Below are 16,490 nucleotides of genomic sequence, written 5' to 3' on the forward strand. Positions count from 1 at the left end.
ATTGTCAAGATTTATTTCAAACTCAATATGACGTCCTTTTTTATACCCATCATCAAAGGATGAGGGATAAGTTCACTCTGTCAAAACGTTTGCAACGCTCAGAAGGAAAAATCAGAACCAAAAAGTATATATATATTTTTGATCAGCACCAAACTGCAAAGTGATTTAAGCATGTCTGTCCATCCGTGCGTCCGCCCGCCTGTGCGATGTCCGTTGTAAGCAATCTCCTGGCCGCAACAATAAATCTGTCGACTTGAAAATTGACAGAAACATTGAAGGGTCTTGCTTGCAGGTTGGCATTGAAAATGCGTTAAATCGATCGCGGGACAAGCGCACAGTGCCATGTAAAATGAGATTTAATCTGTTTTGCAAAAGGATTAAACAAATGGCTCTTTGCTCACTAGTCATAAACTACAGCAGACACATCTACAAAAACTTGAACATTTATTCTATGTGCAATACTGTGGCAAGTCTGCAAATATATATAAAAATTGACCATGCCTACACAATTGACAATCTGCGCTACGTGCAGAAATAGGCTTCAAAAACTCCACAAACTATATAAACTCTTGGCCAGCATTTGAACATGTCCGTCCGTTCATCTGTCCATCTACTAGTATGCGTAACTGTGTAGTGTTTGTTGTTAACATTCTCTCGTCCGCAAAAACACATATGTCGCTTAAAAACTAACAAAAGAATTTAAAAATTACCCAAAATTTTCGAAGATCGTGCCTACAATATCCACACGTGTATGTAAGAAAGACTGTAAGCAAATTTGCTTTCCATGCAGACAACATATAAATTTCTATTTTTATTTTGAAAATCTAAAAAATCGGACGCATCCACTCTAAATTTATTTCTTCTCTGTTTCTTTAGTATAACGGTGATCGATATAAAAGATTCGAGCAAGATCGAATACAATTTTCTTCGTTGTTGTTATTATGTGTACTCGATATCATAGCAAAATGTGTCTCATCACTTCAAGCCAAGCAAAGAACTTGCAAAGCTTTGTTTGCTTTGACATTAAAAATGATCAAGAGCCACTGTGCACTGTGCATCGTGCACTTTAGATGGTTTTGTAAAGATCTGCAAGAAATTTTAAATCAATATCTTTTACAGCTTTTCAATATGTCAATATCCTCAACCGCTTCCCTAGGCACTTCACCTTGGTTAAGCTTACTCAATGTAAATATAATTATGAGCTGTTTGACCCGCTCGGAGTTATTTGCAAGAACCTGACGAAGATGTTTATCACTTATTCTAATTATCGGACTCTTCAAAGTCTCTCTTAACCTTAAAATGTCACGATGAGCTGAAAATGAATTGTTGTTAACTATTATAGGCTGCCAAGCTAATGCATGCTTGCGATGGCTAAGGGGCCCAATCGCAAATTGGTCCTGTACCGGTTGTGTGTTTGGCTCTATGCTAGTTGTGCACATGCATTTTTTCTTCTTTTCCTTCTCTTTACGTTTCGTACTGGTACGCGCGCGTTTTACACCAAATGGGGAGAGAGATGAGAGTCGTTTTACTATACCATCTACAGTTTCGAAGCCTAACATTGTAACATAATCAGGAATATTCGTAAACAAAAGACCTCCGATGAGCATTTCTATATGCAAGCACATACACACACGAATATACACATTCGCATGAGAGTCGATCCAGCAATGCCAGCCACAATAGAAAAAGTGCTCTTTTAGCACACAACTAACTAGTGATTATATATGATCCATCCCGGAACAACCCTTTCGCTTTCTTCTAATGGAGCCGAGCCCTAATGGATCATTAATTTTTACTATATCATCTTGCCTGCGTGTAGTTCTATTCCGGGGTGTCGTCGCATATCAGAAGCAACTCAATTGATAACATTTCTGCCAGGACTGGCGCATCTGACGCTGATGTTACTCTCAATGTACGATGCCTTTCAACTTTTCTTACTTCTTTTTCTTTTTTATGGCATTCAGGGGATGTCGCCTGCACAGACGGGCACAAGGATGATAAAGAGAGGTTCAGGAAAGAGAGGTATGTATAAAGGGAGACAGTTTGTGGAGACATTAGGTATAGCGAGACAGATCAGTAGTATGGTTAAAGGATGGAAAGTCTCGGTAGTGTGTTATGCGATATGCAGGTAATTCCAGGTCGGGTGGGTGAGAAAGCTGTACACTCCTGTTAAAGGTTAGTTAGTTCTCTCTATAGAACGTTTGCCCTGGTAATGTATGTGTACACAGCTACAACGTAGCCCACATTACGGCCATGCTCAAGGATATCGAAAGTTTTGGGCACACGTTCGTCATAAGGATGAGCATCTGGGAACTCCAAGCAAAGTTTAGAGATTCCCGCCCACACATGCGATTTATACTTTAACTTCTTACTTACTTAGACGGAGCTTACTTTCTCTCGCTTTGTTTGCTCCATACAAGTGTGTGTGTGAATATGTAGTATATGTATATTTTTTGCTAATCTTAATTACTTATCAAATACTTAAGAATTTGTTTTTTCTCTTTTTGGTGTTTAGATCTCAAGATTTTATCAAGAAGATCAAAACTGATTTCAATTCTCAAGATATATAAATACTTAAGATATGCAAAGATATAAGATATGGGATATAGATATGTAAACAAACAAAAGTATAAATATATATATGTATATGTATACACCTATCTCCATCCCATATATGTGTATATGTAACATATATGGGACTAAATGTCTTTCTTTGCCATATATCCATATATATATATATATATATATGTATATACGTATGTACCATATGTAGATGTCTTTCTTCGTCTAGCGGTCGCCATTTCCAAAAAAAAGGTTTCCGCAGAAATTTAGTTCTGTGCTTCCTCGAAGAAATGGAAAACATATATGCGACAGTACTCCTCTTTTTATATATATCTCCAGTAAGCGTGCATAACATTTATGTCCATATACAAGTTATATGGGTATAAGTTGTTATACACATCATAATAATAATAATAGTTAATTGGAAATTTTCTCTCTTCAAAGCAAGCTGGAAAACTCGATTCTTTCTTTTTCCTTACAAAACTGTCAGTCCAAGAGATGTGATTCTCCTTAAAACTATTCTTCCGAAATATGGTGCCCATTCGTTTTTTGAAAATGAAATTTAGATTATAACAAAAAGGATTTTGTTTTATTTGCGGTACAAGGGTATATTGGGTTTTTGAGGATGTATATGGCACCCAGAAGGATCTGAGATAAATCCTTCTTTTATTAAGCAAAACCACTCTTTCAAGCAGTGATTTCGAATTCCTTTCTGAGTCGAACTAAGCTTGTCTGTCCCTCCGTCCCCTCTTAGAATCTTACAGTCAACCTACAACTGGAAATTTTGCAGGCACAAGAAGAAATGACATTGAAAAAGTTTTGGATTGGATCACTTTTTCATTCACTTCCCATGTAAGACCTTAATTTCCTTTACATGAAGAACTACATTCAGCGAGTTGTTAGGCTCTGACTGGCTATAAAGTTCTTATTTGATTTTACTAATAATAAAAGCTCAAAGCAATCTCAAGCGTTATATAAATAATTTATTTACTTAAATAATTGACTCGATTTCATCTAATATTTAAAGTTGTGATCCGATAACACCAAAATATTGTCATTAAAAAGTAGTTAACAATTATTCAAAAATTGAAGACATTTTGGCGACTAATCACTCGAATGTCATGCGATATATTTAATCTTTATAAAGGACTACGAGCAACAACAAAACAGATAAGAATTATTTCAATGACTCCTTCTCTCACTCGCAAAGAGTTTCTTTGAATGACTAAAACAACAACAACAACAACAACAAAACAAAAAGGAGAAAACGAACCATGTTACCGAAAAAATTATTGATTGATGATTTATTCAATCCAAAGTCTCCGGATGGAGAAACGTAGAGGACAACAACAAAACACAATTTATGGCAACAAGTCCAATAAGAGGGAAAAAACAAAAACAAAAAAAAAAAAAAAAAAAAGAAAGAGCAAAAAAAACAAATGTTCGATAAAAATGTGAAATCATTTGAAATATCACGAACGCCATTATCATCAGCAGCATATCAGGCCATATTCGTAAATAAAAGCAAAAAAAAAAAGAATTTTTTTCAAAAAAACAAAAAAAAGAAAAGAAACCTGGGACATATATAAAAAACTCTTGAGACTCGTACAGTATTGTGTATTCATATATGTACGTATCTGCATACAGTCAGTCAGTTTATAGTGTTATGTACTCTGTATTGAGAACACAGTGGTATAGTGCATTAGTGGAGACAAGTCGTGAGGCGCCGTTTAAATTACCACAATATATATATATATATATATACGTATATATACGTATGTACGTAAGGCATAGCATGACAAAATGAGTCTGACATTCATAGTCATTTCGTCTTCACACGGTTTATCCTTTCCATCTTCTCAGTTCGGTTTCGTTATAACTTCCAACACAGGTTCTCAGGGCGCCACCTTAAGTATATATATATATATATATATATATGCACTACTTTGTTTGTACATATGTTTCGATTTTAATTTAAATATTTTTCCTTTTGTAAAAGAAGTAAATTCTAGTGCCTATGCAAATGCAATAACAACAACAATAACAACAACAACATTGTGCGGATATTTAGTATACAAAAATCATTACGATTTAAGACTGCCATCCATTTTGTGCGCTGTCTGTAATTAAAAGACAAATCAAGCAAATAACACAAGATTTCATTTTTATCATTGAAGTTGAATTTCATTAGAAGTAAAAAGTAAAAGAAAAACAGACGAAAAGAAAAGGGTGAAAAAAAAAGGAAAAAAAACAAAAACATAATTAAAGTGAGAGAGTAGCTGGATCGTGTTTTAGGTACTCACGCTATCTAGGACAAGATGAGTTGAAGTCATTATCAATGTTCTATTGCTTGGTTTTTATTATGCAATTCCTCTTATATCAAAGATGCCTCAGCCATCCATATTAACCAAACCATACGTACAAGAATCCATTTATGGTGTATATGGGTATGGAATGATACAAATGATACGCATAACTTAGTACTCCTGTTTACCTAGAATGAGAATTATATAGAATCCTTTTGATACGTTTTTTTTTCTTTTTCTTTTTCTTCTTCTTCATCTTCTTTTTTTTTTGTTTTTTTGCATCACTTTTGTAACTCGAATACTGCTTTTTCGCTAACTGCCATCCCAACCAACCCGTTGAACTCTTTTATTTAGATAAGCGCCGCATCATCAGCCTTAGCAGCTGCAATCTATGCTGACTGTCCATCTATCTTTTTGAAATACATAAGCGTACACATATACATACACGTATGTTAGCACACGTACTTTAGTATTATAGTTAGCATACGACTGGTTTTTTATATGCTTGCGCCTCTTTCTTTCATATTACGAACATTATATAAGCGCTTGTGTATCTGGGCAGAATAACTCCATCACATTTACCAACATCTCGTTCGCATCAAAGCCATGATGATAATGAAATTGGTAGAGACACTCACAAAAGCGCACATATATGCGTACGCGTGCATATACAACGCTAGCAATCTATAACAGAGTTTCCCAACATGTAGATATATAGACACGGACTAAAGAATCGATTAAAATGACTTTTATTTTCAACACCGAAGAGTGAGGATGTAAGGGACTTACATTTGTTGCTTGTCTACCCAGAAATATATAACGCTTTCCATTATGTATCTCAATCAATATAAGATATTGGCTATGTCTGCATGTCATTACTTCTGTAGAATCGTTGTGGCTAGTCCGAATCATGGGAAGAGCTTTTGCTTGGTATGCAGTTGCATCGCAATCCCGTGCATTACCCAAAGAAAGAAGTTTTAGGCAGGCCTCGGTCTCACCAAAGGCGCATACATGGCTTCACTAGCAGCCGTGAACAAATCACCTTCGAGACGCTGAGTGTGCGTTTTCACATTCCATCTGACTTCGGGCACGGTGCACTTAAGCCTTGATAGCATTGTATCCACTTAAAACACTTAGGCACATTTGCATGCTCTCTGTCCCTGCACTTTTCGTTGGTTTATCTACATCTCATCTGTCTGTCACATGTCATCCTGTCATCTTTAGTCGACCTGTCCCACGTTCATCTTATGATCCCCACTTCTCTCTCTCTCTCTCTGTTATCTATTCGCCTGTCTTCCTACGTGACTGTTCGCCCCACTTTCCTTCTTCACCAGGGACTCCGTTAAGTCTTTGGTCATTTGGAACATTCGACTTAAATACGTGTCGGTCTGTGCGCATTTTCCTTTACGGACCTTTTGGTGCTCGTATCGATTAGGCCATCGCCTTACTTGCCAGGGTATGCCTCTTAGTCGCATTGTTTGTTTGCCTTTTTGTTTTGTTCTTTGTTTCCCTGTCCACCTGCCATTTGCCGTCTCTCTACCTACTCTTCATTCCTATATTGTCCGTCCATATTTTTTTTATCAATTTGTCTTTTGTTCATGCATCGTCCGTTCGGGGGTCTTCCTCTTCCGCCTCGCGCCCATCCAGCACACGCATCAGAGATTCCACAAAGTCTGTATAAGCTTCAATAAAGTAATGCGCCCGTCTTTTTATCCGCAGTTAACTTGTCTGTATGTTCAGTGCCAAGCACATTGGTAGAGAAAACGAAAAAAAGTTCACATATTTTAAGTGATGTCCGTATATCCACCGATGAATTGAAAAAAATAAAAAAAATTTGAAGTGCATTCTCTCTTCTAGGCAAAGTGTCGTGTGATGGAAAAGCGATATCAAAAGATGGATATGACTAAATAAGTTCCAGTATGCAAGCTAATTGAACATATCTACCTATATATCATAAAGGAACTTCAGAGCATATGTGGCACACATTTGACAAATCTTTAATAATTCTTTTACTCCTTATTCTACTCCTAAACTGTAGAGTAGTGATAATATCTGCTAAGGAAAAGCGAAAAAGTGTTCTCTTTAACTCGCAAAATTGATGGCTCCCTTTATCTTATATTCCAATCTATGTCAAATGAAGCTTTATTAAATGTCTTATTCATATCGTAGGGAGCCTAGGTGTACGTTTCTTAATTAAATTATGTTTCTAGGAAACAATTTTGAAAATTGTCATAAGTAAGTATAAGTCTTTAATAAGCGGACATATGGTCGAGAGTCACAGTTATCGGGTTTCGACTTTTCTACCAGAATCTACTTAACAGAAATGTGGCTTTTCTTCACAAGCTTACACAGACCCGGACACCAACATATTTACACGAGCAAATTCAGTTTGCAAAATCTGAACGAACGATGATTTCAATCCTACCTGACCAGAAGTACTTGACCTCATCAAAGCAGTTCTTTGTTCCCGCTGTAAAGTTATTGAATTCCTCGCCCATCCCTTATCAATATGATTGTTCGCCCGAGTAGATTGAAAGTACCTTTAAAGTCTTTTCATAAACTGTGTTTCATTATCTGTGTTTGCACTTTTACCCCTTGTCCGCGACTATGCCGAAGGACGCACTATATAATCTTATGAGCGCATTTATTATTAATTATAAATTATTATTAATAATTTTGATTATTAATTGAATGAAATTCAAATTTGCATATGAGAAAAAGTTTGAGAACCCGTGACGCATTTTATATGCCGTCGTAAAGTCAGAAAAGTCTTTTTGTAGTTTTTAAATGAAGTATATTTGCAGTATATGCGTGCCTTTATTTGCTATGCGTCACGATAACGCGCGATGCGTTCGCATCCATGTTTATGTATATGTATGTGTTTAAATAGGGAATACCTGAATGTGTACGAAAAACTCTTTCAGTTCTTGGAATTTTATGGCCTTTTCCTAGAATTTCGTTAAGATTTCTCGGAATTGAATTAAAAGCAGTGATAAGTTCTGCTTTTTGTTGTTTGGAGTTTTAGATTTAGTTTTTTTCTTCTTCTTCTTCTTCGTCTTTTTGTTTTCTTTTTTTTTTGTTTTTATATGGAAACCCGTCTTGATGTCGCTTCTCTTAAAAAGTCATTATGGAATTCCCTTTAGTGACGTACATATATATATATATTTATACAGATATACGTATATATAAATTTTTATTTATGTTTAAATATATTATACACGCATACCCGTATATACCCTATGTGTGTATGTTGTGTTAATTAAATAATAAAGTTTTTTTTTTTTTTTTTTTTTTTTTTTAAAATAATTTAATGGAATGCGTACTGTCACACACTTAAGCATTATTTCTATTTTACCTTTCATTATTGATTTGAAAAAAGGGGTCAGGTCAGAAAGAACAGAACATGAGACAGATTTTTTAAAAGTAATGGTAACATATTTGAAATATTATTAGGAAAAAAACAAGAAACAAAGTAATGAATAGTATTGAGTCTATGTATACAGCTCGCTAACGATATTTTAGCAGCTTTCATCTATTGGTGTATGATTCCTCTTGCAACCTTAACCAGTGAATAACGTACTTTAAGTGAAAGCTGAAGTAAATGCCAGGCTGTCGCGTTTTAATAGGAATTAAATTTTAAATCATACTTTCAAGGTGGAAAGGTGGAAATACTATGTTAAAGTATTTCGGTTTTTTATCTCTAAGAAGATACAAATCTTCTTCACTCAAATTTGTGAAAAAAAGCGCAAAGTACTCGAAAAGTACATGCGCAAGGAGCGTGACAGGGACTTGGAGGAGATTGCAAGAGGGAAAGACAGATAGGTAAATATAGAAAGAGAGATAGATGGATAAATAAAGAGATAGGTAGATAGTTAGATAGTTTTCGTCTGTCCGATTTTTTACACATTTGAGAAATACCCTTCGCAGATCTCTGCAAGTAAAAATCACTCGATGTAATCTCCTAGCGGTTATGTTGAATGATAAGAAAAGATGGAAGAAATGTGCCAGCTTCTTGCACGGCATGCTATGGTGTAAACCCACACGAGGGCGACTCCATAACATCACACGAGGACGGGGGAGGCAAATGCAAAAGCGGTTTCGGCATGAGTTTTTACCCCAATATGCGACCACTAGCTGGCAGTGCGCTGAGGGAGGGAAAGGTAGTTAAAATAATAGATAGAGACAAACAGTTAAATAGATAGAGACAAACAGTTAAATAGATAGAGATAGATAGAGATAGATAGAGATAGAGAGAGATAGAGAGAGAGAGAGAGACAGAGAGAGAGACAGAGAGAGAGAGAGAGAGAGAGAGAGAGAGAGAGAGAGAGAGAGAGAAAGGGAGTGACAGATACAGGCAACTAGATTGATGGGCGGGCATGTTTCAGAATTAGGCTTTTCAGACCTTCACAATTAGCAATTACCCAAGGTAACCATCGGTCTCGTTAATCGACATTGAAAGACGGATGAAATGCGTGTTTTGGTAAAAAGCCATACGGAAGTGAGATCCGAACTCCTTATCTCAGGCGGGGACGGGAGAGGTACGCTGAAATAATAAGGACCTACAATTAATAAGGGTCCATCTCGAGGTAAGAAAAAATTTGCAAATTCTCTATTGAAGCCCTTTTCTCATAGTCTACAAACAATTTAATGTTGATATCTCAGACATTACAGTTTCTCGATGGTATTACAGTTTCCGTCATACCTATTTGTTAACTAAGTATAAAAAATTAAAACAATATATATATATATATGTATATATATATATATATGTATATTTTCATCTTTGAGCTGATCTACACAGCAGCTTATCAAAGTGAGCAAACTACTGTTCATACAATCTGTTTACTGGCAATGAAAAGGGGATGCATTCGAAATGCGAGCAGACTGTTTAGTTTGTCATGCTTGATACAATGAAAAACGTTGCCGATGCCCTTTGCTGACAATGTAAAACAATTCCTCGATCAATAGTAGAATACAATCCTTTCCGTCGTTAGTAGAGTACACGATTTCCTTACAACTTTCGTACAGCAGAAAGTAATCTTTTTAGTCATGTAATAAAAGTTAGGCAAGTCAGGTAATGGATAAATCTACGTGTCATTGTAAAGCTAGCTAGTTCGGCTATAATGCAGGGGGCTTCACTTTATATCCAACAAGTATTCCAACGGATGAGCGAAACATTCTTACCGGACGGCCCGATGTTACACCAGGGGCTATTTTACACCCTATCTGCCCCACACACGATCTCCTTCGGGCCATAATTTCCTGTAGGAGCTATGTTACTGTTCGTACTCTGTCCCAGAGTCCCAAAAGATGATGGTCAAAACCAAAGTCCTTTGAAAGAATAAAGGCCATGAAGCTGTATATGCGACAAGAGTGGGAGAAATTCGAATGATTGCTGTCTGTTCATAATAATGACGCGAGGAAGTCTTACTTTATGTACAGATATGAGATTTTAATAGACCTATCTTTTTATGCCTTCAAATAAATTCTACCTTGCTATAGAGGAATTTACTTGACAAATCATTGAACTCAATTAGCTTCAGTCAGAAAAAGTTATTTCGGCCTTGTCGGGATATTCTGGTAACCGTCGATACTGTGGCCAAAGACCAATGTAAAAAATGAAAGTTTTAGCTCCCCGGCTGCTAAGTAGCGAAGATTTCGAAAATCTCTTTAAGAAATAATTTCGTTTTTCGCGTAATAATGAAACTTTGAAATTTATCCGTTATAGCCGCTACTAATTTATGCATAGATCAAGTAAATAATTGAATATTTAAAGAAAAGTATTTTCCAAGCTTGTGATGCTTGATGTCATAACGTAAGCAATGAACGATTTAACTTTTTTTTTGCCAAAACATTCGAGAAATAAGAAAGAAAAAGCGAAAAAAAATCTTAATGTTTTCTTTATGCTGCTGTTGCTGCCATACATAAAACCTATAATAACTTGACACGTTGATGGTGATAAATGCCATTTTTCTACGGCTGTTTGCATGATTTTATTCAACATACAACAAAGTCTACTGCATGTAAGGTAAAATTGCCAAGGGGGAGGGACTTGAGCGGCATACTTCGTTTATAGGTCTATTTAGTTCTTTATACATTTGCCGATGTTGCAACTAAACGAGATGGCGCTTATAAATGGAGTAATGGATTAAGGCTTTCAATTAATGTAAAGGTCAAGTTAGGAGAGGACTTGGACTTGATTAAAAAAAAAACTTTGCCTTTTTCTTTTTTATGTTATCATCTTGTGCTTAAAGTAGTTTGAAAATTCGTTCAAAGCCGAGTTTCTTGCTTTTTGATTTTTTTTTTTTTTTATTTCTCTTCTATTCGTACTTTGACTTTTGTTAATCATATCGTAGCGCACTGAGAGTAGCGTTGCTTGGTAGGATTTTATTAAAAGTGGCATTTGGTTTCGCTATCAGAAATTATGATGACATGACAGCTGTATGAATATTAGTTTGCTTACTGTGCCAACTATGTATAGCCTGTTAGCCATTTATTTATACATATATGTTGTGCATGTGCGCGCTCACACATTTTCAGGTGTGTGCCATGTGGATATAAACACAAACACACACACACACACATATATATATATATATATATATATATATATATATACACGTATTTATATATATACACGTTCATGTACTTAAATTTTAAATTAAGAACGAGTAGCATTTATTAACAAAGTTGAAAACTGAGCGCACATGCAACGTTTAATCATATTGTGTGCTTATGCCTCAAGCACCAGCCATTGCAGTTAAATAGCTTATAAATTGCAAAGATACATATTCATGTGCATATGTACGCAAATGTATGCATGCATATGCATGATTTTATTCACTTACTTCCTTTTTATTTTTGTACCCTACACCACTGCTGGTATAGATGATATTAAGTTTGTGCGGACGTATGTAACACGCGGAAGAGCTTAAGAGAGACCAATCGATTCAGAATTATAATCTGAATTTTAAGCTAAAAGTCGCAATTTTTGAGTTACTTTGATAGACACATGGACGTGTTTTGACTCAAAGCTGAAGGCTTTTGAAAATTTTTCGGATCGACCACTACCCATATAACGCCCTATTATAAAAAATTGTAATTTTCTCAATTTCGCCGCAAAAGTGGTTACGTAGTTGCATTCCGGCATTCGAAGTTGATATGAAAACTTTGGACCGGCTGGGGCTATTTCTTCAACCTCCTCTCATATAACGAAAACTGATTCTCTTACCACAAAAACGTATAATTTTCAATGCTTTATAATGAATATTATATCATAATAGTAATTTCGTATAAAAAAATTAACTGTACCAAATTTGGATCACCTAGGCCTATTTGTTGGATTCTACTCTAATAAGGATTGTCACGAAAATTGATCCTTTGTAAAGTAGAAAAGTCTAAGTTTTAATATGTACTGATGGAAATTGACCCCAAATGCTCTCATGAAAAATATGCCTTCGTATAGAAACAAGATATAATTTTTGTGTTCTATAATAAAAATAAGAATTGTATTAGACAATGTAGCGTAGGGTATATAACGATCAGTGTTGTCCGACTATAATATTCTTACTTGTTTATACTGTATATACTAGACTTTAATGAATGAAGCGTTCGTGGTTGGGAAATATTTTTTGAAAGCGTGCACGTTATACAACTTACGTACGTATGCAAAATATACAAATTAATAAAAATTAAAAGCTTTTAAAGTAAAGCTTACAATTTGTTTAATTAATTGTTACGTGATATACGTGCCTACGTAAGCAAACAATTAAGTGTGCAGTTATGTGTATTTACCTTGTATATTATTGAAGACGACAAAAGGAGCCCAACTCATATCGCCTTTCAAGATATCCAGAAATACCCATCGAAATGCTGCTAAAGGACAGACTATAGGTTTAGACATGGGCCGCTACGAAAGTAAGAAAGCAAAAGGGACTAAATTAAGTGGTTGTATAGCATAGAGGTCTTCTTGCAAGCGCAAAAGTATAGGTTTTTAATGATAAGTTTTCTAAGACATGTCTTTATTGAGTTTGTGCATCGTAGCTTTTTGGGACCTTTGAACAAAACGAACTTTGTATCAATCAAAACGTCAACGGAGAAAAGATTTAGTTGCGTTGTTTAATACGTAGGATAGTGTTGGTGAATCGTGACAGTAGATGGAATGTCAACCCATCGAACCACTAACGTCAATGATAAAGTTGTAAATCCATGGTGGGCTTATTTAGGAATTCAGTAGATTGTAGTTTTTCACGAGTAGTTCCAGGAATTCTTCACTAGAGAATACTGCCAACAAAAAGTTAAACCATCGAGGGGAGAAATAGGAGCAATATGTTAAAGGTGTTAATGTTTTTGATTTCCAGCTTAATAATTTTCTTTGCCCAACAATGTTTCGCAGTAATAGATGGGACGATGATAAATGCTCCATTGCACCTAATTAACAGGGATCTGACCAGAGTTAAGAGGTTATTATGAGAATACCTAAAAAGAGTCAAACCTTTTAAGGACAGCCTCGAAAGCCCAGAAGACTTTTCGGCACGAAATGCATACTCTGTCGACAAGATGGGCAGTAAGCGGTTCGATACAAGTACACTATTCTTTAAAAGAACTGTCTTTTTTTTAAGAAAGCCATTAGGGCATTATTTGTAAGAAATATTTTTTTATCGTCAACAAGAATGTATTCGATGTAAAATATATAACAAAAAGCCTTGTTAACCTTTGAATACATGAATTTTTATTTTTAAACTGAAATGTAATTGTATTCAGATAGCACGCCAATAACAAAAATGGTCGAGGATAACGAAATGAACTGTCAAGGATCCTAGTTGTTGTCCGAAATTATAAAATAGTTTTGGTAAAAGCACTAAGCAAAGGTCGCCATATAAATGTATTTTCAACATACGATACAGGTCTATATCGCTATGTGTCTTAGTGTCAAACCGGCTCAGTGGATTTAACAGGTCAGATTATTGTTACTATTATTAGTAAAGAATTATCAATGTATTGCTTGTGTTTTGACAAGTAGTGCGAGTAATATATTACATCAATGCGTACATTTGAAGTCAAACTTAAGTAAATTTCAAACTCGAAATATCTCGACACAATTAACTACACAATGCCGAGGTTATAAAAGATTACGAGCTAACTACTTACCTTCTAGCTTTATTGAGGCACATCTGCACAGACATGTTCTAAATAGCTAAACATGAGTAATGAAAGAAGCGAAAGAAAGAGACTATTGTCGATGTCATTAGTTACTTCGCTCCTGACGCACCATTTTCCGGAAATGAGAATATCTATGAATTACTTTTACCACACTTCACTAAAAAGCAAAAAAAAAACCCAGCTGATGCCAAAACTAAATTCGAACATTTAGTACGTGATACCGAATCTGGCGGTCAAACAATTTCGAGAAAAATCGCGAGTGTTTAGAATAGTTTCAACGGTGAGCCCTTAATTTTATTCAATCGTAAATCGTGCTACGTCATATAAATAAAACGCGCTTGCTACGTGATTTATTTTACACCTAGCGAAACAAACCCAGCACACTTACCATCTACTGCAGTCATGGGCAATCGTCGGTCCGTAGAGCCGTCGTGTTAGGCCCGGTGCCTATGAAATTGGAAGTAACTCAATTTGCTCGCACATATTAATATTGCAAATGCCCTATCTACACGACCGTCTCTGCTGTGCAGCTACCAGTTTGCAAGGGTAAGTGTTTAATGTGTTTTTTTTTTGTGGTTCATTAGCTCACATAAAGTGAGCGATTTGATCATGGGAAAAATTGATACACAAGGCCACACTTTTAATAATTTTTGGACTCTGTTTTGGTCCCCGTCGTGATATCAAAATTAAAATTGGGCCGCTGATGAGAAACGTTGCCCCTCTTCTATTATTCATTACCATTATGAGCGGCTCAACAGTTTACCGGATTCTGGCTGCTTGCATGGATTTGAGACATACGCAACACGGCTATGATGTGAAAATATATTTCTACATTAAACAGAATAAAAGCAGCCTGAGTCAGCGTATACTTATCCAGACTTTCAATAATTATACACAAATTATGCTTATTGTGTAATAAGCGCTTTGAATTAACTACACACACACAAAGCAATTCATTGAATGCTAGTGTAAAATTATCATTTAACCTTAAGCTAATCGATGGTTAATTGCGCTTACCATCTGATAAGCACATATTATTGACTAAGGGCCATTACCAACGATTGGGCCATGAATAGACAACCGAATAGTCAGTTCATTCTATTTTTTATACCCACCACTGCAAGGTGGGCGTATACTCATTTTGTTTTTTTGCCATAATATATGTAAAATTCAAAAGGAATCTTCAGAGACCCTATAAAATATATATATATATATACATATATACTTTATCAGCGTGAAATTCTGAATTGATTAAACCAGGTCTGTCCGTCTATATGGCGTTTGTTGTTGGTCCTCTCCTGGTCGCAAGAAGGAAGATGTCGACTTCAAATTTTCTAAAAAACATTGGAAGTTTTTGCACGCAAGGTGGTAATGAAAATGGTCCAAATTGGTCAGAGTAAAAGGGCGCAATGGAGCGTAAACTAAAAGCAATTCAGCTTTTTTTTAATAAAAATTTTTGGATTTTTGCTCGTTAGTCGGGATTTATTAAAGTTACAACTCAACAGAAACACTCTACCCTTTCGGTAAAAAAATGGAACCAATCGGCCGTGTCCACACAAAGTTACGAATAATTAAATTTAATTTTTTTTTCACTTTTTTGAGATTTTACCCTTACTTAAAACAAGGCAAACAGGATAGACCTTTTAAGACTATTTTGTACACTCCTTAAATGAAGAAGTATTATCTGTCTAAAAATGGGTTAATATTAAAATGAATATCGTAGGCATCGCGATTAATTTTTTCTTAATAATACCAACGATATGGGTATCAAATAAAAGAACATGGAGAGTAAAATTGGAAAAGTATAGTGGCGAGTATGCGAGAGTCGGTCTCCGCCAAATATAACTTTCGTATTTACTTCATTCTCTTATATTCGGGAACTTTTCTTCATGTACATAAGGGGGATTCAATCGATACCCTTTTGCAAAATGCATAAATTTCATATAATATATTAATCTTAGGAGAGCGAATATCTTAGAGTCATTTTGTAAATTTGCGAATTTTCAAAGATATTTCTTGGTTTCTTTTTTTTTTTTTTTTTTTTTTTTTTTTTTTTTTTTAATATTATCTCTGAGAGTAATATGAATATTTTTGCTTTCATTTACATGTTCTTATTTACTTTTTATCATATCATTTTGATGCTGTTGCATCAACTAGGCGCCACTTAAGCATCTTAGGTAAAAAGATTAAACTTTGACAACAATGCCAACCGCTCGCTCAAGCGGCAGCACTTAAGCAAGCACAATATCAATGTTATGAGGTCTTGAATACCAAACCAATCGAAAAACGACAAGAAAATGCGCTTTAATGCAATGAAAAATTTGATAAAAAAAAAAAAAAAACGAAAAATAAATAAATAAAAGAATATAAAACAATTCGGTCGAAAGAAAACCACAAATAAGGCAAAAACTAAAAGCGAAATGAGAAAATGAAATAAAACTGAAAGAGGTAGGAGAAGAA

Source organism: Glossina fuscipes, unplaced genomic scaffold, assembly GCF_014805625.2.
Source record: "Glossina fuscipes isolate IAEA_lab_2018 unplaced genomic scaffold, Yale_Gfus_2 114, whole genome shotgun sequence".
NCBI classification, from domain to species: Eukaryota; Metazoa; Arthropoda; class Insecta; order Diptera; family Glossinidae; genus Glossina; species Glossina fuscipes.